Raw genomic sequence first — 16,235 nt, 5'->3', positions numbered from 1 at the left:
TGTGAATGAATCTATGTGATCTAGCCTGTTTAGACCGGTTAAAAGATTTACTCCACAATATCATAAAAACAGGGTACATTTTCATGCACTCCAGCATATAACACCAAGAATGAAGAAATAAAATGAACAATATATTCAGTAAATAGTTTTACATACTACATTAGGTGGATTACTTCTTTTGATTTAAAGTCACAGATAAAGGAACTCACCATGACATAAATAGCAGGCTGAACTCAGCTTTATGTGGCTCACACAGGAGTGCAGCAAACATAAGCATTGACAGCCCTTGAGTTTGCACTTTTCTAAAAAAGTTAGCAACAGCAGGTTCATATGTTCATCCTGACAAGCTCCCGTTAAAAGCCCACTGAACCCAAAACAGATATTTCAGAGTTTTGTATATACTAAAGCCAATTCTCCTTACAGTTCCTTACATTTCTTGGGCACTCCAGTGGCATCCGCTGGGTGTTTGAATTTCAAGGTGTGTATATTTGCTTTGACTGTGATGAAGGGATCATGTTCTTTCTTTTTGGAGTTTTCACTTGTTTTATATATTACGATGAATGCAATGCATGATGTTGGGGAACGCTACATGATAGGCAAAAACACACAAATCTCCAAAGAGGGAGGTTGGCACAGAGCCAAGGACTTTAACAAGGAGATTGCTTTAAGAGATAAAAGAATCTTAGTTAAAACATTATATTTTATCTATGACAAAAATAATCACCTTTGGGTGGCCAAACCCTTTAGGACTCATTCACACTATCGTGTTGCAGTAATGCACAGTAAAATGTCTGTGGGATCGCAGTGCATGGTGGGGCACCATGCAGGGTGCAATGCCTTGTGATGTCCTTCATTATGAATGACACCCCAACATAGAATGGGGGATATTTATCATTGCAGGCAGATAGTTTGTGATAATGGAGCTGTCACAATACATCATTATTAATAATTAATGTGCATTGTTATGCGCTATGATATAAAAAATGGAACAGGAATGATTTTTCGTGCATTAGGATGCTGATTTAAATGAATGGGCTGCAGTAATGCAACCATACAACATTTGATCAAATTTGGGGCAAAATTAAGCATGAATAGGCCCTTTCTGTATTCCTAGATTGTGAATGCCATGGCTCGTATCAAAAACACTTTACATACCTCTTATCACAATGATTTCATAGTTGATAAGGTTACATTAGGACACCAGTCCATCCATTTCAACCTGTGTGGGTGTGTCTGTTCATGTCAAAAATTATTTCCCATAATCCTGTGTAGTGTGTTTGCTAAGATGCCCATCCAAGAGTTTTTTTGAAGCTGTCAATACTTCCCACTGACACGATTTCTTGATAAAAGAATTCTATACAAAAAAATTCTACCACACTAACTTGACATAATCAAATGGCTACATATAATATTTAATGAATATAATGCTACAGAAGGTGATCAAAGACTGCAGACATGCAATAAGAATTGTTGGAGACTGGGGACAAGCTTCAGGAGACAGTCAGAAACTGGAACACATTACATGAGACTGTTAAAGATCACAAATATTACAGCTCTTTTCCAGCCAGTGCTTCCATATATGTGCTCGATACAGCCACCCTTAAAAACGAATTGTTCTACAATTATTTTGATTTTAGTAAGATCCATTAAAATGGTCAGAGGATCTGCAGACTGCATGGAAGAAAGATAAAGTAAATAATAAATCAAACCATTTAACCCCCATAAGTCAGTCTAAAGAATATTTGCCTTCACTGCCTTAGGTAAGGAAAACAGACTGCTGTATGCAGGGGCCCTGAGAGCTGCACAATAAGTGCCACCGGAGGTTAGCAGCCCAATACTATTACTGCCCAACCAATCAAAATTTTATAGTGCCATGCTGGTGCCTCTCGTGTGAAGTGTAATTGGTTGCTATAGACAGCCTATACTCCCTGTTTGATTTATAATGAATTTGCCTTTCTGTTTTTCATAACGGAATCAACATATTCTACATGAGCCAACAACTACACATAATGCCCTTGTCACTATGTCACAAGGTTATATCTTCCTTTACCTGATTTCAAAACCCTCATGGAAAGCAGTTTCCAAACTAACCCATAACAGACCATGGCACTCCCATGAACTTTTAGTGATATGACAAATCAGCAAAACTAGTGCTGAATTATTCTTTTTGAGAACATGATCTGACTAGATAATTCTTAGTAGAAAATTAATGAATGCATAAAGCTTGTTTTGAGAGTGTCAGCTATGTGTGTTGACATGCGTAAAGTCATCTCTGCATACATCACCTTATATCACAGCCTATAGCAGCTGACACTGCCTCATGTAAACCGCATGCAGCATAAATGTGCTGGGGCTGCCTGCAGAAATTCTATGGACAGGATTATCATGATGTATCTATTTCTTTGCAAGGGTCAGACACCAATAAAAACTAATAAGCACTTCCACTTACATATCCCACTGGCTCTGCGCAGTTTAACAGGTGGCAGCCTTTTTAAAAAGTGGAAATCCTTGAAGCTAGATATAGATATTATTTTCCATAAAGTAAGTAAAATGGAAAACATATGTTTGACTTAAAAAATGCACAATACTAAAATATCTAAAAAAAAAAGTTTTTTTATTTCACATTAAAAACAGATGGACCACAAATAAAAACTGCATCATTTTATTAAACTATTTTATTGAATTTATTGCCATTATCAGATATGATAGAGAGATATGAAAAAAAAAATATTTAAAATGAAAGTGTATGTAATCCCTTACAGTGAACCTTTCTGGTTTGCTTCTTTTTGGCCTTTTACTGTAAATCTACTATTGGAAGAATTTTATTATATAATTTAATAATTTGATAAGTGGAAAAATGTTGATCTCATCACAAATTCAGAGATCCCCTGTGTCCTCCTGCATCAGAATTAATAGCCTCTGTGGAGATCTCATAGTGGGATTGGCTTGAGTAGGTTAGTAAAAGACAACTTGGAAAGCTGACATCACTCAGTCTACATAAAAGCTGTGGGGGAAATGCATTCTATTGGGCTGCAGCACTGAAATCATCAGTATCTGCACCTGATTCATGTACATGCTGAAGACTGTTGGTTCCTGGCACTAGGTTCAGAATATCCATACTGGACACTCCCTCCCTGACCAATACATCCATCATCACCCTCTGACAAACACATGGGTTAGGAGTGTTGTACTAGGGAGAGGGTGGAGCCTGAAGGGGAATTGATATATTAATTTCCCATCAGGTCTGCCTTGCTGTTGACTAATGGCAGTGGGCAGATCCATAGGCACTGCTCAGTCTATTAGTGGCTTTCGATACCCCATCAGGCGCCACTCGCCACTCATATTTTCCAAATATGGGCTGAATGCCAGCTCATAACTGGTCATAATAAACACCAGTTTCTTAAACTACAAACTGGTGCAAGTCTTTAACTGCTTCCCTACTGTCCTATAGGAGAACTACTGCTACATGGTGGCAGGGCTGCGCAAAATCACGTATATATACGTGATTATGCATAACCGGGCTGCAGTTGGCAGCTACAAATGTCAATCACCAGGTCTCGCCCAGAGATTCCCAGCCGATACCCATCGATTGCCAAGTATCACTGACAGGGAAGAGATCTGTGTGTAAACAACACAGGTCTCTCTCCTGCCAGCAGTAACATGCTGCTGTGTATTTCTCTGCACAGCACAGAAATACATAGCAGTATGTTTCCCTAGTAAAACAGCACACAGCACACAGTTAACCCTTTGATCACCCCAGATGTTAACCCCTTCTTGCCCAGTGTCATTAGTACAGAGTCAGTGCTTTTTATTAGCATTGATCACTGTATTTGTGTCACTGGGATGTCAGTGGCAGTTAGTCCCCCCCCCCCCCCAGTGTCAACATACCTGCCGCAGTCCCGCAGTCCTACTGTCTTGCTATAAGTCGCTAATTGCCGCTATTACTAGTATAACTTTTTTTTTAATTCCATTATATATACATTGCCATTTGTAGATGCTATAACTTTTAGCAAAGACATGTAGCAGAATACATTTACAAAGAAATTAGATTTTTAACATTTTTTTACTGGATATGTTTTATAGCAAAAGTCAAAAATATTGATTTTTTTTTCAAAATTATCATTTTTTGTTTATAGCGAAAAAAATTTAAAACACACAGGTGATGAAATATCACCAAAAAAGGCTCTATTTGTTGGGAAAAAAGGACATAAATTTCATTTATGTAATGCGTTGCATAAACGCGCAATTGTCAGTTAAAGTAATGCAGCGCCGTATTGCAAAAAATGGCCTGGTCAGGAAGGGGGGGGGGGGCGCGGGGGGGGGGGGTAAATCCTCTGGAGGGCAAGTGGTGAAGAATCTGCCATAGTGTCTGGTTCTGAAAATGGTGGTAGTTGGAGCAACCTGAACTTGGTGCACTTGTTAGTAGTGTCACCAAAGCTGGTGCAAATGCTTGCCTGAATCAGGTGCAGGTAGTTTTGTAGATAACTATAAGATGTCCTTACTTCTTTAGAAAATTCCCCTGTGTATTGTCAGCCTACAACAAGGCTTAAATGAGATGTATGGGGTTAATTAAAAAAACCAAAACCTTCATACCCACCCTGATACTGCAGTATTGCTGTGATGCTGCAACTGTTTCTCGTCGGCTCTAAGGCCAAGAACATGACCACTGATCACTCAGCTCTTGTTCTTCCAGTGCTCACTAGAATTCCAGGCAGGAGATGGACAAGCGCAGCTGGGAGTTGGAACCAACTGTTCATCAGGCATAGAGGTGGATGATGACACTATGGGCAGAATTCTTCCAGAGTCTGGAGTAGCTCTGTAATCAGTCAGTTGAGAGTGTGCTTTAGCCCTCTATTGGCTGACATGGGTCATAGGAGAGCACAAATAAGTGTAAGATTTTTTTTGTGTGCATAGTTAGAGGATTGCTAGAAGCCTAGGTATGAGTCAGCCTAGGAGTGAGTCCGCTAGGTTACTTCAGGTTGAGGCCGAAAGGCTCTTCAGGTTAGTTCTATGATACCTGCCCCTGCTCTAGAAACTTGGAGAAGATTCTAGATGCAGTGGGCGGGGGTGTGGAGGGGCTAATCTGCATACTTAGGGGAATCTGGCCAATCCTCAGGCAGGAGGCCTGTCATAGTGGCATGGGACATGGTTCCAGTAATTCATGTCCTTAGTCTGCTTGTCTTCAGCAAACTGTTTGAGGGCTTTCTTGTGCATCATAAATGCCAAATTTACTTTAATCCAAAAAGAGGACTTTGGACCACTGAGCAACAGTCCAGTCCTTTTTCTCCTTAGCCCAGGTAAAACGCTTTTGATGTTGTCTCTGGTTCAGGAGTGGCTTGACACAAGGAATGCGACAGTAGTAGCCCATGTCCTGGATATGTCTGTGTGTGGTGGCTCTTGAAGCATTGACACAAGTCATAGTCCAGGTTATCCCTATTGTTTGTGCACCTTTTTCTACCACACTTTTTCCTTCCACTCAGCTTTCCATTAATATACTTTGATACAGCACTCTGTGAACAGACAGCTTCTTTAGCAATGACCTTTTGTAATTTACCCTCCTTGTGGAGGGTGTCAATGACTGTCTTCTGGACAACTGGCAAGTCAGCAGTCTTCCCCATGATTGTGTGACCTACTGATCCAGACTGAGAAACCATTTAAAGGCTCAGGAAACCTTTACAGGTGGTTTGAGTTAATTAGCCAATTAGAGAATGACACCATGATTCTACAATATTGAAATTTTTCACAATATTCTAATTTTCTGAGATACTGAATTTTGGGTTTTCACCTGTAAGCCACAATCATCAAAATTAAAAGAAAGAAATGCTTGAAACATATCACTCTGTGTATAATGAATCCATATAATATATGAGTTTCATATATATATATATATATATATATATATATATATACATATATACAGTTGTGTTCAAAATAATAGCAGTGTGTTGAAAAAAGTGAATAAAGCTCAAAATCCTTCTAATAGCTTTTATGTCCATACACACAAATGCATTGGGAACACTACACATTCTATTCCAAATCAAAACACAAAGAAAAATATATCAAATTTGTGTTGTTCCTCCAAAAAAATTGAAGAAAAGTGAATATTAGACTGTTCAAAAAAATAGCAGTGTTTGTATTCTTTTTTACAAACTCAAACATTCACTATATAAACTGAAAAATGTTTGAAGATTTTGCTTTCGTTTAAATAACTTAATGAATATTTAGTTGTATAAGCACTGTTTCTGAGAACTGCTGTACATCTGTGTTGCATGGAGTCAACCAACTTCTGGCACCTGTAATCAGGTATTCCAGCCCAGGATGATTGGACTACATTCCATCGTTCTTCTCTATTTCTTGGTTTTGCCTCAGAAACTGCATTTTTGCTGTCACCCCACAAGTTTTCTATTGGATTAAGATCCGGGGATTGGGCTGGCCACTCCATAACGTCAATCTTGTTGGTCTGGAACCAAGATGTTGCACGTTTACTGGTGTGTTTGGGGTCGTTGTCTTGTTGGAACACCCATTTCAAGGGCATTTCCTCTTCAGCATAAGGCAGCATGACCTCTTCAAGTATTCTGATGTATTCAAACTGATCCATGATCCCTGGTATGCGATAAATAGGCCCAACACCGTAGTATGGGAAACATCCCCAAATCATGATGCTTGCGCAACCATGCTTCACTGTCTTCACAGTGTACTGTGGCTTGAATTCAGTGTTTGAGGGTCGTCTGACAAACTGTCTCCGGCCACTAGACCCAAAAAGAACAATCTTACTTTTATCAGTCCACAAAATGTTGCGCCATTTCTCTTTAGGCCAGTCAATGTGCTCTTTGGAAAATTGTAACCTCTTCAGCACATGTCTTTTTTTCAACAGTGGAACTTTGCGGGGGCTTCTTGCAGATAGCTTGGCTTCACATAGGTGTCTTCTAATTGTAACAGTACTCACAGGTAACTTTAGACCTTCTTTCATCTTCCTGGAGCTGATTGTTGGCTGAGTCCTTGCCATTTTGGCTATTCTTCTATCCATTCGAATGGTAGTTTTTCGCTTTCTTCCACGTTTTTCAGGTTTTGGTTGCCATTTTAAAGCATTTGTGATCATTTTAGCTGAGCAGCCTATCATTTTCTGCAATTCTTTATATGTTTTCCCCTCTCCAATCAACTTTTTAATCAAGGTACGCAGTTCTTCTGAACAATGTCTGGAACGACCCATTTTCCTCAGAATTTCAGAGAGAAATGCACTGTAACCAGCATGTACAACATTTGCTGCCTTCCTTCCTTAAATAAGGGCAATAATTGCCACTTGTATTTCAAAGAATAAATGACCTCACTAATAGAACTCCACACTGCTATTATTTTGAACATGCCCCTTTCAATTAGTGATTCAATTACACAGAATCAGCAGCATGCATGTCATGACTGTTGGGTCTGTTGGATTTCTATTACTCTACTACACCTGCTAGTAAATTATTTGCCATGTAGAAATATCATTTCTACCAAAAACAGTGATTGATCAGGTTAGTGATGTCTGACTGCTATTATTTTGAATATATATATATATGCTGTATATAAACTTTATCCCAAAATGAAAAAAATCTATATGTTGTAACTGCTTACAGAGTGTGAGATGGAGTTTGGCTTCAATTTGTTAGTGTATTTAAATCTGCTCTAACATTTCCCACCCCCCAGGCTGAAAATGCCACTGTCCAAAGGTGCCTCTTTGCTCCTTCATCCACAGTGGAGGCACTTTAGTATAGGAGGTGTGTTACTGGCCAGATCATCAAGTGAAAAGAGAGAGAAAAAAGCAAAAAAAAAAGAAAAGAAAAGAAAACTGATGCAGCCACCACATCTACAGGTGAAATTCAAAAAATTAGAATATCATGCAAAAGTTAATTTTTTTCAGTAATGCAACTTAAAAGGTGAAACTAATATATGAGATAGACTCATTACATGCAAGGCAAGAGAGTTCAAGCCGTGATTTGTCATAATTGTGATGATTATGGCTTATAGCTCATGAAAACCCCAAATCCACAATCTCAGAAAATTAGAATATTGTGAAAAGGTGCAATATTCTAGGCTCAAAGTGTCCCACTCTAATCAGCCAATTAAGCCATAACACCTGCAAAGGGTTTCTGAGCCTTTAAATGGTCTCTCAGTCTGGTTCAGTAGGAATCACAATCATGGGAAAGACTGCTGACCTGACAGTTGTGCAGAAAACCATCATTGACACCCTCCATAAGGAGGGAAAGCCTCAAAAGGTAATTGCAAAAGAAGTTGGATGTTCCCAAAGTGCTGTATCAAAGCACTTTAATAGAAAGTTATGTGGAAGGGAAAAGTGTGCACAAGCAGCAGGGATGACTGCAGCCTGGAGAGGATTATCAGGAAAAGGCCATTCAAAAGTGTTGGGGACTTTCATAAGGAGTGGACTGAGGCTGGAGTCAGTGCATCAAGAGCCACCACACACAGACGGATCCTGGACATGGGCTTCAAATGTCGTATTCCTCTTGTCAAGCCGCTCCTAAACAACAAACAACGTCAGAAGAGTCTTACCTGGGCTAAAGAAAAACAGACCTGGTCTGTTGCTCAGTGGTCCAAAGTCCTCTTTTCTGATGAGAGCAACTTTTTCATCTCATTTGGAAACCAAGGACCCAGAGTATGGAGGAAGAATGGAGAGGCACACACTGCAAGATGCTTGAAGACCAGTGTGAAGTTTCCACAGTCTGTGTTGATTTGGGGAGCCATGTCATCTGCTGGTGTTGGTGCACTGTGCTTCATTAAGTCCAGGGTCAACGCAGCTGTCTTTTTGGAGATTTTGGAGCACTTCATGCTTCCTTCCGCATACGAGCTTTATGGGGATGCTGACTTCATTTTCCAGCAGGACTTGGCACCTGCCCACACTGCCAAAAGCACCAAAACATGGTTCAACGACCGTGGGATTACTGTGCTTGATTGGCCAGCAAACTCGCCTCACCTGAACCCCATAGAGAATCTATGGGGCATTGCCAAGAGGAAGATGAGAGACATGAGACCGAACAATGCAGAAGAGCTGAAGGCCGCTATTGAAGCATCCTGGTCTTCCGTAACACCTCAGCAGTGCCACAGGCTGATAGCTTCCATGCCACGCCACATTCAGGCAGTAATTGCTGCAAAAGGGTCCCAAACCAAGTACTGAGTACATATGCATGCTTATACTTTTCAGAGGTCCGATATTGTTCTATGTACAATCCCTGTTTTATTGATTGCAACATTCTGCTAAATCTTTGTTTCAGTACTGCTTAGACCTGAAGAAGGGGACATTCCCCGAAATCTTGTCCTCAAAATTGTATGTTAGTGCAAATAAAAAAAGTATCACGGACAGTACTCAATTGTTTCTGTCGCAAATGCACTAATACGGCTACAATCACCTCAAGGAAAATTGATTGCATGTAATATTCTAATTTTCTGAGATTGTGGATTTGGGGTTTTCATGAGCTGTAAGCCATAATCATCACAATTATGACAAATCACGGCTTGAACTATCTTGCTTTGCATGTAATGAGTCTATCTCATATATTAGTTTCACCTTTTAAGTTGCATTACTGAAATAAATGAACTTTTGCACGATATTCTAATTTTTGCGAGTTTCACCTGTATTGGTTGGTAAGCTGCGATATATTACATTCTTGGTTTTGGGTTTAATACTGGTTTTAACTTTTAAAATAAAGCTTGGTACAAATGGATCTGGAAAAGAAGAATTCAAGGTTATCTTGTCGATGTCAGACCACTTTCCCACATTTCATACTACATATGGGGGACATTTACTAAAACTGGTGCACTCAGAATTGGTAGAACATGGTGGTCAATCAGCAACTAACTTCATCTTGTTGAATTAAACTTTGACAATAAAACCTGGATGCTAATTGGTTTCTCTGCAGAGCTGCACCAGATTTTGCAGCATGCAGTTTTAGTAAATAACCCCCTACAGTTGTTTTCCAGTGTATTCTTTATAAATTGACTGCAAATTGAAGTGAGGAGCAATGCAGAACAACTACACTGAGGACAAATTCATGAAAACTAGAGAAAAAAAGAAGATGAGGTATTGGGGACGGCATCTATTCAGATTCCATATTACAGTGCTAGTGCATGTTAAAGAATGTAAAGTGTGATTGGTTGCTATAATGCTATAGACAGTCATTATTCCCTTTGAGACTGTGATTATACATTTTCCCTTCTCTTTCCCATAATGGAATCAACATGTTAAATGAGACAACAGCTACAAGTGATGTAAGTGCTCTTAAGTGTCCCTACAGTAAAGTGAACCTGTTATATTTGGGCAGTACAAACACAGATACTCTAATATATATATACTCTAAGAGCCATTGCATATACAGTGCCTTGAAAAAGTATTCCTACCCCTTGAAATTTTCCACATTTTGTCACATTACAACCAAAAACATAAATGTATTTTGTTAGGATTTTATGCGATAGACCAACACAAAGTGGCACATAATTGTGAAATGGAAGGAAAATGATAAATGGCTTTCAAAATTTTTTACAAATTTCTGAAAGGTGTGGCATGCATTTGTATATAGCCTTCTTTACTCTGATACCCCTAACTAAAATCTAGTGAAACTAATTGCCTTCAGAAGTCACCTAATTAGTAAATAGAGTCCACTGTGTGTAATTTAATCTCAGTATAAATACAGCTGTTATGTGAAGCCCTCAGAGGTTTGTTAGAGAACATTAGTGAACAAACAGCATCATGAAGGCCAAGGAACAGACCACACAGGTCAGGGATAAAGTGATGGAGACATTTAAAGCAGGGTTAGGTTATAAAAAAATATCCCAAGCTTTGAACATCTCACGGAGCATTGTTTAATCCATCATCCGAAAATGGAAAGAGTATGGCAATTGCAAATCTACCAAGACATGGCCATCCACCTAAACTGACAGGCCGGGCAAGGAGAACATTAATCAGAAATGCAGCCAAGAGGCCCATGGTAATTCTGGAAGAGCTGCACAGATCCACAGCTCAGGTGGGAGAATCTGTCCACAGGACAACTATTAGTCATGCACTTCTCAAATCTGGCCTTTATGGAAGAGTGGCAAGAAGAAAGCCATTGTTGAAGGAAAGTCATAAGAAGTCCCGTTTGCAGTTTGCGAGTAGCCATGTGGGGGACACAGCAAACATGTGGAAGAAGGTGCTCTGGTCAGATGAGATCAAAATTGAACTTTTTGGCCTAAGAGCAAAACACTATGTGTGGGAGAAAAGTAATACTGCACATTACCCTGAACACACCATCCCCACCGTGAAACATGGTGGTGGCAGCATCATGTTGTGGGGATGATTTCCTTCAGCTGAGACAGGGAAGCTGGTCAGAGTTGATGGGAAGATGGATGGAGCCAAATACAGGGCAATCTTAGAAGAAAACCTGTTACAGTCTGCAAAAAACTTGAGACTGGGGCAGAGGTTCACCTTCCAGCAGGACAAGGACCCTAAACATACAGCCAGAGCTACAATGGGATGGTTTAGATCAAAGCATATTCATGTGTTAGAATGGCCTAGTCAAAGTCAGATCTAAATCCAATCTGACAGAGCTTCAGCTATTTTGTAAAGAAAAAAGGGCAAAACTTTCACTCTCTAGATGTGCAAAGCTGGTAGAGACACATCCAAAAAGACTTGCAACTGTAATTGCAGCAAAAGGTGGTTTTACAAAGTATTGACTTAGGGGGGCTGAATACAAATGCATGCCACACTTTTAAGATATTTATTTGTAAAAATGTTGAAAACCATTTATCACCTTCCACTTCACAATTAGGTGAGGTCCGGTGAGCAAAATTTCCCTACAGCAGAGGTCCAAATCTCGTTAGCAATATAACACATCACAGTCCCGTCCCCCCCAGTACATTATGATCTTTAGCGTACCTTTCACACTGTATTCCCCTCTACATCACAGTTCCCTCTTTAAAGAAGTCCCACAGTGTCCTCTTTTCCCCTTCACATCACTGCCCCCCTTTACATTACAGCGCCCCTTAACAAAACACAGAGATTAATAACATAACACAGCACCCCTTAACACAACACAGCGCTCCTTAACATAACACAGCACCCCTAACACAACACAGTGCCCCTAACACAACACAGCACCCCTAAAACACACAGCGCCTCTAACAACACAGCGCCTTTTAACATAACACAGCGCCCTTTAACACAGCACAGCGCCCCTAACATAACACAGTGCCTCTAACACAACACAGCATCCCTTAACACAACACAGCGCCCCTAAAACACACAGCACCCATAACAACACAGTGCCCTTTAACACAAAACAGCGCCTCCTAACACAAAACAGCATCCCTAACACAACACAGCACCCCTAACACAACAGTGCCCCTAACACAACACAGCGCCTCCTAATACAACACAGTGCCCCTAACACAACACAGCGCCGCTAACACAACACAGCGCCCCTAACACAACACAGCACCCCTAACACACCACAGAGCCTCCTAACAGAACACAATGCCCCTAACACAACACAGCGCCCCTAACACAACACAGCACCCCTAACACAACACAGCACCCCTAAAACACACAGCACACCTAACACAACACAGCGCCCCTAACATAACACAGCACCCCTAAAACACACAGCACACCTAACACAACACAGTGCTCCTAACATAACACAGCACCCCTAAAACACACAGCACACCTAACACAACACAGCGCCCCTAACTACACAGCACCCTTTAACACAAGATAGAGCCCTTTTTAATGCAAGCCTTCCCCTGGTATCTTAGACAGGACAGACACACTAATCCTTCTGGGGTGTCCTCTCCTGGGCCTCTGGCCTACCACCGATGTCATCCTCATGGTGGGCTAGATGTGGGGGGCAGGAGCTGCCTAGGTTATTGTGTTGGCAGGTGGGCGATTGCCTGGCTTGCTGGTGTGGGGGGGCTCCCATTTTCTGTCTCGAGCTGCAGAGAACAGAGGTCTTTGTATGTTTACTGGCTGGGTTGTCGCTGGTTCCTGCCCCTCGGTCCCGATCTGCAGCTCCTCACGCCCCGCCCACGGAGGGCGGTACTGTCCAGACCGTGGCCGTGCTGCTGCTGGGTGCCCTCTTCCGGGCCTCCTGCCCGGCCACCGGTGTCATCCTCGTGGTGGGCGGGGTGTGGTGGGCTGCGGGTCAGGACTGAGGGGCGGGAGCTGGTGATTGCCTAGCTTGTTGGTGTGTGGGGACTTCTGCTCTCTGGGGCTAGAGGCAGGGGGTGAGAGTCTTTCCATGTTGGCGGACCGGGCAATCGCCCACTTGTTGACATGATGACTTGGGCAGCTCCCGCCTTTCGGTCCCGATCTTCAGCTCCTCACACCCTGCCTGCTGTGTGGATGGCGTTGGTGGCTGGGCGAGGGGGCCCGACGGAGGGCACACAGCGGTGGAGTGGCTGCGGTCCAGACGGGACTTTCCCTTGGTTCAGTTCTGGCCCACGGTCCGCCATTTAGTTACCACTGGTCTATCACATGCAACACCAATAAAATAGATTTACGTTTTTGGTTGTAACATGACAAAATGTGGAAAATTTCAAGGGGTATGAATACTTTTTCCTCCCTAGCGGTTCTGCACAAGGTGGAGTGTCTTAATTATAACTCTTACAGTTCAATGGAAGAAAGAACTATAGCAATACAGTAATAGAAATACTTTGCAATAAAGATATAATGAAATTAGTCCCACCAAAAATAAATTTAATACAAGCATTTTAGTAATAATAGAAAATGGGTGCTCACTGAAAACACCCCGGATCTGGTTTTGCACAAAACTATTTTATTTGTGAGGTTTAAAACTCTACAATATGTTGGAAAGGAGAGAAAAAATAGGAAGAACATGGTCATGCAAACATATGCAGATCTGACTTTTCGTTGCACTGGACATGGCCTTATACTGTATATACTGACTTCCAACTACAAGAAAGTGTTCAAGGAAATTGTTAGATTTTGGCAACTACACAGCCTCAGCACCAATTTCTAAATAATCGTGGGCCCCTTCCCATGGAATGTTTTTACTGCCATCCAGAGGAGAAAACAGAGCAACTAGCCTGAGGAAGAAATGATAATTCATCATTCAACATTTCTGTGTCAGTGGGTTGAATAGATCACAGAAACCTTATAACATACTGAATAAAATGTGTGCTACGGCTATAGCATTCCTAAGTTCCACAAACAAAAGGGAGCCATAGGACACACATGTCTGACCCATGCTGGTGCTTTGTATACAAGCAGGACTTTATACAATCTCAAAGGAAAAAGAAAGCATTTAGAGGACACGATTTAGTAATGAAGAAGTATTATTTAGCTTGGAGATATTTCTTCCTTTACTACAAATATGCAAGCTAAATTTAGGACAAGGCATTATGCAGAGGATTTGGAGGAGAGGTATTTATAGAACCTGGCAGCTGTAATTAACCTAATGCTTTAGCATTTTAATATTCAGACATTGGGCTCTGCAGTAAAGTTTCTGCATTGCCTTGAGGGTATTTGGGGAAGCCTGTGTATGTAGCTATATGTTTCATGAAATTCAATCTCCTAACACAAAAACAATCTGTTTATAACTGTATCTCATGTCAGTGCCAGGATATCTTTACGCCTCTCGGTGATAGTTCATATGTCGCCTGTGCATATGTGTTCATTCTGAAACATAAATCTGTGCAAGGAAAATATTAAGGGATGCGGTATAATGCACTTAGCACAGGAATTTCAGCAATATCTGAAATATCTGCAGGCAAATGTGAAGTGTGTTCGGTATTCCGCTGCAATTGCATTTGCAGATGGTGACAAACACATGGAATTGTTTAATTTGAATATGCATGCATTGTTGAAAAAAATACATATAATACATTTTTATTAGAAAGTATCAACACACAGGGGGAGATTTACTGACATTAGAGAGGCACTCAGAATCTGGTGTAGCTGTGCACGGTAGCCAGTCAGCTTCTATCTTCAGTTTGTTTAGTATGGCCTCTTTCACATGGGCATTCCGTATGTCCATTTTTCATCTGTCCGTTTACGGATGAAAAATGGACACCCATGTATTTCTATGGACTAGCGGATGTAAACGGATGATCATCAGTTTACATCCGTTAATGTCTGTATCTATTAATATCCGTTTTTTTAACCACTTTCCCTCCTGAGGATTTACCCCCCTTAATGACCAGGCCTCTTTTTGCTACTCGGCGCTGCACTAATTCAACTGATAATTGCGCGGTCATGCAATGCTGCTTCCAAATGAAATTTACGTCCTTTTTTTCACACAAATAGAGCTTTCTTTTGGTGGTATTTGATCACCTGTGCGCTTTTTATTTTTCACGCTATAAACAAAAAAAGACCAAAAATTTTGAAGAAAAACGATATTTTTTACTTTCAGCTATAAAAAATATATTAAACTCAAAGTTGGTTATAAATTTAGGCCAAAATGTATTCTGCTACATGTTTTTGGTAAAAAAATCCCAATAAGTGTATATTGATTGCGTGTGATTGCTTTGTGTGATAGTTATAGCATCTACAAACTATGGTATAAATACTGCAATTTACGCCATTTTTTTGCTATACAGCGCTGCGCTAGTTTAAGGGACAATTGCGCAGTCATGCAATACGGTACATAAATTAAATTTACATCCTTTTTTTCCCACAAATTGAGCTTTCTTTTGGTGGTATTTGATCACCTGTGCGTTTTTTATTTTTTGCGCTATAAAAAAAAAGGCTGACAATTTTGAGGAAAAAAAACAATATTTTGGACTTTTTGCTATAAAACATGTCCAGTAAAAAAAAATTTAAAAATCAAATCTAGTCATAAATTTCTGCCAAATTGCATTCTGCGACATGTCTTTGCTACAAAAAACCCCAATACGTGTAAATTAATTGGTTTACGTAAAAGTTATAGCGTTTACAAATGGTGGGAAAGATACTGGGATTTTTAATTTTCTTTTATACTAATAATGGCGGTGATCAGCGACTTATGGCGGCGATCAGTGACTTATGGCGGCGATCAGCGACTTATGGCGGGACTGCGGCGGACATTCTGACACTGGGGGGGAACTGACTTGGGGTCACTGACATCCCCAGTGACACCAATACAGTGATCAGTGCAAAAAAAAAAAAAACACTGACACTGTACTAATGGCACTGGGGAGGAAGGGGTTAACTTTATTATTCAGTGAAAGGGTTAACTGTGTGAGGGGAGTGTTTTACTAGGGGGTGGGGGTGT

The sequence above is a fragment of the Staurois parvus genome, unplaced genomic scaffold (genome assembly GCF_062004578.1).
Source record: "Staurois parvus isolate SC_StPar_1 unplaced genomic scaffold, SC_StPar_1.0 ptg000350l, whole genome shotgun sequence".
Lineage (NCBI taxonomy): Eukaryota > Metazoa > Chordata > Amphibia > Anura > Ranidae > Staurois > Staurois parvus.
The sequence above is the reverse complement of the archived record's forward strand: the minus strand, read 5'-3'. Positions refer to the sequence as shown.